We start from the raw sequence: 7764 nt of genomic DNA, 5'->3' as shown, positions 1-7764 counted from the left end.
GCATGTTTTCTGTGCACAATTTTAGGGTGAGCACTGGACAGTATGGACGTTGTCTGCACAGGGGTCGATGAACCCTTTGTCTCAGGCAGGTGATGAATTTCACTGAACCTGGCTGTGCCCAGGTGAGGACTCCCAGCAGATGCTCCCATCAGGCCTGGGTCATTCCAGGGCTACCCTGACCCTGGCAGCTCCTACCCAAGATTTGTCCTTAGACTCCAAAGCCCAGAGAGCCACGAGGGCGCGGTTCAAGCGTCAACTAAGCCTCAGCATCCAGCGGGGAGTTAGGGAAAGTCCCTGTCCTTGGATCTGACATTGCGGGATGGGGCCCCCAACTAGAGCGAGTGGGCGGAGTGGGGGTACAGTGCAGATGCCTTGGTTCCCGTTCACCTTCCCGAGTCTTTTCCTGCCACCCTGCCTGCGACATTTATTTCTCCAAGAGTGAGCACGGGACGAAGAGGCCAGACGCTCCTCGGTCGCCGAGAGGCTACGGTACCGCTGGTCTCGCTTGCAGAGAAGGGGCCGCGCTCCCGGCTCACGCACGAAGCCTGGGGACATCGGGGCGATGCCCGGGCTGCAGCCACCGCCAGGGGCCAGGCAGTGACAGCGCCTCTGCCACCTCCGCGGCCACCGCGAGGCAGCTGGGCCCGCGCTCCTGGGTTGCCGCAGGCCGACGGGTCCCCAAGTCTCGCTGGCCGCGCGCTTCCCAGGGGGCTGCGAGGCCGTTTCCGCGAGGGGGCAGGGGCGGGCGCTTTTCTCTATCCCTCTAACCTCCCTTATAGCGTTTTCTGCAAGTTAGGTTAAGGCGAACTAAAGTAACTTTGGGTTCAGACAAATTGTCGAAGGACACCTAGGCACCCATGGTAGAGTCTCCGTGTCTCTGTGCCCCTTCTCCTGCCTTTTGTCCAGACCTATCTGTGTGTCGATGGATTATCATTTTAATGTATTGATCACTACCTGCCCATTCCTCTCCACGTCCATTCCAAACCCAGAAACCGCGGAGCCCAGAAATAAACAAGCTTGGCCTTTGATACTCAGAGCAACTGGGTGGGTTCCGGCAGAAGATGCAAACGTGCCTTGCCCATCTCCGGCTCTGCCACCGAGCCTCCTTTTCCCTTGAGGGACAACATGGTAATCTGGAGCCAGGTTGGCTGAACTAAGGACGGTGGTGGCTGCAAAATTTTAAAACTAAATACCCTCACTGTGGTGAGTTGTTTTTTTTTAATGTAAATTGTAAAGATACCTAAAAATTTACTGGTGCCAATGGCCCAAAATTACCCAACTTTAAGGACTTGTTTCTGCTTCGTAATCCCTGTGTCACTGTCTTTTCCCTTCTCTTCCTTCATGATTCCCTCCACCCCTTTCCCTGTCCTGCTTCCTCTCCTCCCCAATAAGGGCCTCCTTTCCTGGAAAACACCCTTGGAAAAGCAGTTGATGATTGACAGTGACCTGGGAGGAAAAGAAGTTACCACCCCTGCTGGCGGAAGCTACCTAAAGACCCTCAAGTAGGGGGTCTGCGAGGGGGGGCAGGACTATGGAAGAAAGGGCCTTGCAGATCTACTGGAGATTTACGGAAGAGAGCTTTGGCTGTTCACATCCTCGCTTCCCAGTTCAGATTTCTAAACGGCTGTTAGGGCGTGGGGAGGCAACGGCATTTTTAAGTTTTATATTTGTTTTTTAAAAGTGTTCAAACAGAAAGTCCGTGATGATTTGCAGTTCACATAGACTTCTAGCAATAGGTTATTTGCTTATTGTTTTTGGCGTGTTGGGAATGTCAAGAAAGAGACGTCTAAAAGAGAAAAGGCAAAGAGTCCTCACTCTGTTAGAACTTCTTCGCAGTTCTGATAGAAAACAAAGCCATGGGCTCTCTGCTCCGAGTTACACACTCCACCCCAATGAAACGACAGAGGGGTAACAACGTGGGGAAGAGCGTCCAGGGAGTTTCAAAGGGTCCCTCGGTAAGGCAGCAATCTGAGATCCACGGAAAAGTGGAACAGGGTAAGACAGGAATTAGGTCATCTGGTCCAGACCCCAGGAAATATGTTTAGATCAAAGGCTGCACTGTGAGAGGAAACAAAACAGGACCCACTGGGCCTCCCAATATTTTCATCTCGGTGCTAAGAAGTGCCAATCTAACCAGCTCGCTTTGATGAAAGGGTAAAAATTGCAACTGTAAAAACGACTAAGTAGAAAAATGTCCTCTCAACTGTAATGGGAAGATAAAGATTTAGATTTGAGCTAAAGAGTAACAACAACATGCAGGCCCAGATCAACATAAACTTCCTGGAATTTTAGCACTAAGTAAATTATCTAATCCTAACGCACTGTCCCTTCCTCTCGTTGCCCCCACCCCAACCCCCTCCTGTCCTGTGTAGTTGAGAATGCCGGATAATTTCCATTTTAAGAAATGGTTAAATTTTAACTACAGTCTAAGAACGTTGCAGGAGGCCTTCTTTTGGAAGCACTTATTTTACATTCCTTAAGGGTCCATCTCTTTTTTTGTCTCCCCAAGCAGCCATCCTGCCCCTGTGGCTTGCCTCCAGAGTGGCTGTTGGGTGTGCGTGTGCTTTTTAAGCTTAGTCTTAAAGTTTGGTCATTTTCCACTGAAAGACGAGATTGACAGAGGCTGAGAGCCTATGTCTATAAGCCTAGCATTGGATCCACACAATTCAGCAGTGGATGATATTTTAACAGCTAAGCCCAAGTCTGTGTAAGACGTTCTTTCACCGCCGAGCTGATGGCCTTTAAGCCAACTGCCAAGGAACATGGGGTAGATAGAAACATCCAGAAAAGGGACAGGAAATCCCAGAGAAGGAAAATTCACCCGGGCTAAATCCAGGGCCCTACATCCGTGCTGAGTCTGGTTTCCTCTCAACTGTTTAAACATATGATTTGGCTTCCCTGAGTTTCTGCATCCATCTTAGCTCAAGTTGAAAGGACTCCTAGATGATGTGTTGGCTTGGCTGGGCCCTCTGTGAATCAGGACACTGAAGGACTGAATGTGAGGGGCCCTTACAGACACCCCCAGGAACAGGCGATCCTCTGTGTGGGGCCCTCCATTTTCCTCAAGGAGGGCAACTCCAGGATCAACCGTTTATTTAGGTTTTTGTAGAGGGCTTTGCAGATGCACAAAGCACAAAGCTGAAGTTCCACATAAGTCTCTCTCTGTTGGAGGCAGAGTGGACCTCACCCAGCCTCAGGAAGCATAGTTAAATCCTGACACAGCAGTCTATCAGGGCATGGATGAGAGACTGGAGTCACAGATCATAATCATGGCTCCCTTTGATAGGAGGCCTAGATGCCCTCTGTGAACATGGGTGGGATTGTAACTGTGGCCACCTAATCCATGATGGTGACAACAGGAAAAGGAAGGCTGACCTGGTGGGTCTGTAGCTCTCCTTCTGCATCCCAAACTTTGGGCTTTTCTAAGTGTCTCATCTTGTGTGTGAGTCACAAAAATCCATTTGACAGATGGCAAAACTGAGGTCCCAAAAGCAGTGACTTGGGGGCTGGAGAGATGGCTCAGCAGCTAAGAACACTGGCTGCTCTTCTGGCAGCCCACAGCTGTCTATAACTCCAGTTCTAGGGGACCTGACACCCTCACACAGACATGCAGGCCAAAAAACAAACAAACAAAACAGAAATCCGGTGGCTGGACTAACAGGAGAACCAGAGCTGCCCTAGCTTGACAGCCTGTCTGGACATTCTTGGATGCTGATCCCATCAGTGATTTGGTTTCCCCATCTTGCATTGTGCAAGCTTAGACAGCCCTCATCAAGCCATTGGTCCCTCCAGAGTCCTGCCACTGTCACAGCCTCCTGTGATGAAGCATCTCCAGTTCCTTATTCAGTGATTTAGCTGAGTCCCTTTTAAAGCTCCTGTGGACCCATTCCCAAAGGAATGGGAAATGCAAGCTTCAGGTTTCCCCAACAGTCTTGGAATCCTGCACAGGAGAAATTGGTGCACAGCTGAAGTGTCCAAGCCAGTGACACGCCCCCAAATCAAATAATCTGAGCACACTCGGCTGTGCCACTCAGCTACATTTTCTTCTACACCAGCCACTTGCCATCCATGGAGTCTATGGGTCTTGGAAGGTTTTATTGGGGTCTGATCCCTACTTCCTGACCAGGCACCACACACATTTGAAATCACCAGGGTTCCTCAGCCTGGCTTGTGATTCAGGACGTGGTGACATCAATGCCTCCCCAGCGCTCTGCTTGGATGTGACTGTCTCCTGAAGCTTTGGTCTCAGCTGTGTCCATGTGCACACATGTGTGGCCAACGTCACATCTGTTAGTGTGGTTGTTAGCACACAAAAAAGTTTAAGGGCCAAGCATGGTGGTGAGTGTCCTGTAATTCGAACACCCAGAAGGCAGAGACAGGAGGATCACTGTAAGTTCCAGGCCACCTGCAGAGTGACATCCTGTTTAAAGAATAAACAGTTTTAAAGCACCAGGGTATGGTTAAGTAATACATGCCTACCATCCCAGAACCTAGAAGACTGAGACAGGCGGATCACTACTTACAAGCCATTCCTGTGTTACCCAGGGAGACCGTTAGGAGGAAAAAGCAAACAAACAGAAGTTGGAAGGTCACCAACAAAGGTCTCCTGTGTGATTTTCTGCTGACACAGTAGAACAAGGGCTGGCAGTCAGAACCGGGCTGGGACACAGCGACGATGAAGGCACAGGCAGATGGTCCAGGTCCCTAAACTCTCCTGAGGACACTCATCCATTAGGTAGCATTTTCTAGCCACTCCTGTCCCTGAGAAGGAGGCCTTCAGCTGGGCTCCCAGTACTGCCTTGTGGTGTGCTCTTCTTGCCCAGGCTGCTTCCACTTGGAGGGTTTTAGTAGCATTCTGTTGTGGAGAGGATTTCTCCTTAAACACACACTAATGCAAAAGAGGAAACAAAAATTGTGAGTGGGAAAGCTTAATTACACAGCAGGCTGCACTGTCCCTTTAAGACCCCTCCCCCATTGGTAATTGGGCCCAGCTCTTGGGTAACTAAGATAACATCCCTCCCAAATCCTGCCATTTCTAAGCGTCCCAGTCACAGTACTCAGTGTGGAGTTTACCATGGCCCAAGAGCAGAAGGCAGCTGGGAAGAGTCCTTAGGAACAACTCCTCAGGGGAGCTGGGCTGGTGACTCTGTGGTAGAGGACTTGCCTAGTTCCACTAGGCCCTGGGTTCAGATCCCCAGCACAGCACAAAGGAGGAGGAAAGGAAAACCCTGCTCCACCACGAGGAAGGTTGTGTGAGGACTCCAGGACATACGATTTTAACACAGCAACAGTCACTTAAACTGCTCTTTTCCTCTTTGGTTCTTCTGAAAGAAGGTCTTGCTATGTAGGCCAGGCTGGTCTCAAACTGACAAAATGTATGCCTTGGCCTCCAAAAGCTAGGCTCTCAGGAATGAATGCACCACCCTATCTGTCCACTTGCCTGGTCTCCAGAGCTGAGACTGACCAGCAAGGAACTTGTTTGACTGGATAGAAGTTTGTCTAAGGTCCAGAGCCTGACTTTCTTAGATTTAACCCTTTACAGTCTGAGAGCAGAATGATGTCAAAGTCAGTTGGAAGACTCAAGGCCAGAGTACAGCCTCTCTGCCTGGATTCTCAGCTCAGCCCTTCTTAAAGGACAAGCAAGTTACCACAGTAGTCAGCACCAGATAGATCTCCTCTCCCTCTCTGCCACCCTTCCCTTTGCTGGGCTTCTTGCCCACAGTGGCCTCCAAGTTTCAAGGAACTCACTTTGGCCGGGAGAGAAGGTAGATGCTGTGTGCTGGTCCCAAGCCTGGGTCTGAGGACACGACATATTTCTACATGTGATCTTGCGACCAGCTAGCCTCAGAAAGAAGGAAAATGTGGCTTGTAGGAGCCTTTTCTGGCCAAGCCCCAGCCACAGGCACCTGAATGTTTTATGCTGTTGGTTTTGGAAATGATTTCTCAACATCCTCTACAAGCCACCTCGCTCTGTAAGCTGTGTTTAGTAGCACAAAATATCACCAACCTAGAAACTTCACTTGAATTAACGCTTTAAATCTGAAACACCCACATGATGAGGTACAGCGGGAGAGTCTGTTTGGTGGATAAGGAGACTAATTAAAAGAGGTTCTGCTAAATGCCTAAGGACACACATTTGATAAGCAACAACAGAACCCTGCCTGGCTCCAGAGCACTTATGGAGTCTTAAAGACTGAGCTGTTATCACCTTGTTACACATCTTCTCTAGGAATCTGCTACCTGTCCCTCCCTGGCTAGGCCTCAGGCTCAGAGTTCCCTCATAAGTCAGTGTCCTTCTCTGGCATTTGCTTTTCCTACTCGCTTGTAAGTGTCCATGGAAGAGCCCTCTCAGACCCACAGGCAAATGATCTGTCCTCTAAACACCCGCCTGAGGAAGAAACTTCCTATCTGAGTGTCACAGTGGAGACTGAAAAAACAGAGGCTCAGCTGGGTGTGGTGGTGCAAGCTTGAAATTCCAGAAGGCCAGAGATTGAGGTAGTAGGATCCTGGGTTCCTGGTCAGCCAGGGCTGCTTGGGTAGACCCTTTCTCCCCCTAATTCCAGCATCTTCCTTCAGGGTCCAGAGGTGCTTTTTGCATGTGATAATTATTACCTACTCACGAGGCCTTACTCAAATTTAGAGATAAATTTCCATAGAAAATGATCCTTCCAGATAGCTAAAAATGTGTGGGGTTTTACCTGCTGGCACACTCCTCTTTTTCTGTGTATTTTCAGGCTGCAAGCCATCTAGTCATCCCAAGTTGCTGTCACTGAGAGGGGAACATTTGCAGGCATGAGCAGCTGCTGTGTCTCTACTCTGTGTAAAAACAATCACTGCAATCCACACGTTCTCATTTGCACAAAGCTAGATTTGAACATTCCTGGAAAATCAAGGATGTGCTTAGAGGAGGCATTCAAATTTAGGAAATTGTATAGATGTGCTATGGGGCATGACAGGCTTGAGAAGATTGGCAGGATGGGTGTCTTGATCTGTTTTCTGTTGCAACAACAGAATATCTGAAACTGAAAGCATGTTTGGGGGTCAGGGTATGAGGCAAGCCCTCACAGTCCAAAACTGACACTTCATCTTGGCCAAAAGAATACAAAACAGTAAGACTGGAGATTTATCAAACTCATTTAGTTTGTGGTTCCAGGAGCTGGAAGTCCAAGATTGTGTGGCCACTGTGGGCAGGATGGCAGCCATTGCAGAAGTAGATATGACAGACATCCTCCAGCAGCCCAGCAAGGACCTCATTCCTGAGGGCCTGCTCGCCTCTTTAGGCCCCCCCCCTCAGTAAAAGTACCAATCAGGATGCTTCAGGGATGGCAGGTATCCACCCATAGCTCGCCCACCTGAGCCTGACAGTAGATGAAACAGCAGAGGGTCTGTCTTGGTTTGGAGACTCGTGGTCTGAATTCACATTGGCAGAGCTATACCCTCTCTGGGGGAGAATTTACCCTGCCTGTCCTAGCATCTGCTATTGCCAGAAAGACTCAGCACCTCGGGGCTTGCAGATCCGGCCTTTCAACCTCTGCCTCAACAGCCTGCACACAGCAAGCCTTTCCTGTCTTCACACTGTCTCCTTCCCTCATGTTTATCCACTTCTCTTATGAGGACACCCACCATGTTGCAGCATCTAGATCTTCTCTTCACTTGATCCCGTCTGGAAAGACCTTATTTCTACATAAAGCCCTGGGAACAGCTACCAGTTGTCCATCACAGTAGCCCAGGTGAGACTCCAAGAGGACCTGAGAGAAAAGGGGA

This window comes from Onychomys torridus, chromosome 5 (genome assembly GCF_903995425.1).
Source record: "Onychomys torridus chromosome 5, mOncTor1.1, whole genome shotgun sequence".
In the NCBI taxonomy this organism is placed as follows: Eukaryota; Metazoa; Chordata; class Mammalia; order Rodentia; family Cricetidae; genus Onychomys; species Onychomys torridus.
Note: the sequence above shows the minus strand (reverse complement) of the source record.